The sequence below is a fragment of the Peromyscus maniculatus genome, chromosome 14, assembly GCF_049852395.1.
Source record: "Peromyscus maniculatus bairdii isolate BWxNUB_F1_BW_parent chromosome 14, HU_Pman_BW_mat_3.1, whole genome shotgun sequence".
Lineage (NCBI taxonomy): Eukaryota > Metazoa > Chordata > Mammalia > Rodentia > Cricetidae > Peromyscus > Peromyscus maniculatus.
In genome coordinates this window covers 43,752,237-43,754,384 of record NC_134865.1, presented here as the reverse complement: position 1 = coordinate 43,754,384, position 2,148 = coordinate 43,752,237, and the positions used below count along the sequence as shown (strand labels likewise).

The following is a 2,148-nucleotide window of genomic DNA, read 5'->3' as shown; positions in this document are numbered from 1 at the left end:
CCTCTCCCACCAGGTCTCCTTCCAATACCATTAGTACACACACACACACACACACACACACACACACACACACACACACACACTTCATTGTTTATAGAGGAAGTCATATGGATCTTTGTTCCCAGTGGGGATTATCAGTAGTGCTCAAATGTCCCAAGAATCTCCAGTGGCCCCCACACATGATCCTTTTCTGGGAACCTCTGTAACAGTGAGAAATGGACCCACCTCTCAGAGCCCTGGACCTGGAAACTTAGGGTCATGCAGATTTGGGTTCAAGTTCTGCTACCCCAAGAATAGTTGAGCAACATGGAGACACGAGGCTAATTGCTCCGCGCCTTCATCTGGGCTGTAGTGGGAATAGTAACACTATTCCCTCTTCCTGGAACGAAGATCCGGGGAGTGGGCACGAGGCAAACATCAGTTCGCTGCTCAGCCTCTAACGGACACACTCAACGTTTGTTCTTTTCTCTTGTTCCTGTTCAAATTTCCAGAAATAGAGACTGATGTAGAAGTTATAAAAATGTTTAAAACGAACCTTTCAATCTACGTTTTTGATGTGTGTAAGTTATTTGGTTTTCAATCTCTCCCGGCTCAGAACAGCACCACCGCCCTTGTGCGGTGCTCACACGTGGCCTCCAGATGGCAGTATGAACTCGGCTGATGGAGCCAGTTACTCCGAACAACAGGACGGGGCAAGGCGTCTTGCTTTCCTATTAAATCATGCTGTAGAACACAATGACCATTCTTTGATTTTTAAAAGGCAGTAAGCATATTTCTGTCTTTCACTTTGGAAGATGTTTCACTATAAACTTAGTATGGACTATGGCTCTGACACATGACTCTGAATGCCCCAGCCTGAGCATGTTGGATACCTCACCCACAGATGAAGACAAAATGTGCCAAATTTAACAAGAAATAGAAATATTATCTATGTTATTACAATTTCCACCATGTTGATCCCCAGAAGTCATTCAAGAGCTCGAGAGACCGTGTCCGCCATTCTTCCCATACCATACCTGTGGCAGCGTGTATTCAGACTCATCTCCATTAGAATGCTTCCATGTCTGTCAAAACCATGAAAGACTGAATTATTTTAAAAGGTGGTATAGGTGTTTCTATAGAAACAGCATGAGGGATTTTGCTACTGGAGGCGTTGGTATTCATTCAACAACTATTTAGTCAGCTCCTTGTTCAATGAGCAAAACAGTGCGTTCGCGGATAATGCAAGCTACAGATCAAAAGGAGGAGGGGGGCAAAGGGGAAGCATTAAGATACAAATTTAATATGTGCTGCATTCAGAAGAGACACTGAGTAAAGCTGTGAAATGAAGCGTGTGCTGGAGGAACAAGGGTATGGATCAGTCTAGAACATTCCAGGCAGCCGGACCCACAAAGGCCAAGATGCAGGGACATCAATAAAGCCAGTTATTGGACAACTCTTCTCTTTTTCTCTCCCAGCCTATGGAGGTCGTCTTCTTCTTTTAACAGTCTCTTTTGAGATATGCAGAACAACTTTAATTTTTTAATGAGCACAAAGTATCATTCTTTCATGGGCTACTCACTGGGTGGTAGTGAACATGTGTGAGGATCATGTGCATGAGTGTGAAAAATGTAAAATATTGCACATATTTACATGCCATCCTTGCCCAGGGGCCGTGCTAATATCCCTATCATTCCAACGTTGGCCCAATGTCTATGCTGCTGAGATGGGCATTTCAATTAGCTTCTGGAAGTTTTGCTTAGCATTTTACATTCTGGTCTGGTGTCCATTCTGAATTTCCTTCTTGGTCTCTTGGTAGGTTCTTCGGTGTTATTTGGTTTGGGAGTATCCCGTTGTCCAGTATCCTGAATGTTAAAAATAGTCTGTGTTTCCCTTTCGTTGGGACTGCCTTTGCTCATGGAGATCAGCAGGCTGCAGCTATGTGGATCGATTTCTGAGTACTCTCCCCTCTCCTTTGGTCTAGCTGTCTAGTCTCTTGTCAGCTGCCTTGGTCACAGCAGCTTTACAGTATGTCTTTGAATGTCAGGTTTTATTATTATTATTATTATCATTATTATTATTATTATTATTACTGTTATTATTTTTCCTGGAACTTTTGTTTTTCCATAAGGACTATTTAAAGCTGTCAATGTCTGCCAACTAGCTTAG

General features: G+C 43.0%; 1 non-coding gene across 1 annotated transcript; it reads right to left on the bottom strand.

Moving 5' to 3' along the window:
* Positions 1-1,604: 1,604 nt before the first annotated feature.
* Positions 1,605-1,711, bottom strand: LOC121822569 (U6 spliceosomal RNA). The gene has a single exon (XR_006063754.1). It is a non-coding gene; the product is annotated as a U6 spliceosomal RNA (small nuclear RNA).
* Between the last annotated feature and the right edge of the window lie 437 nt (positions 1,712-2,148).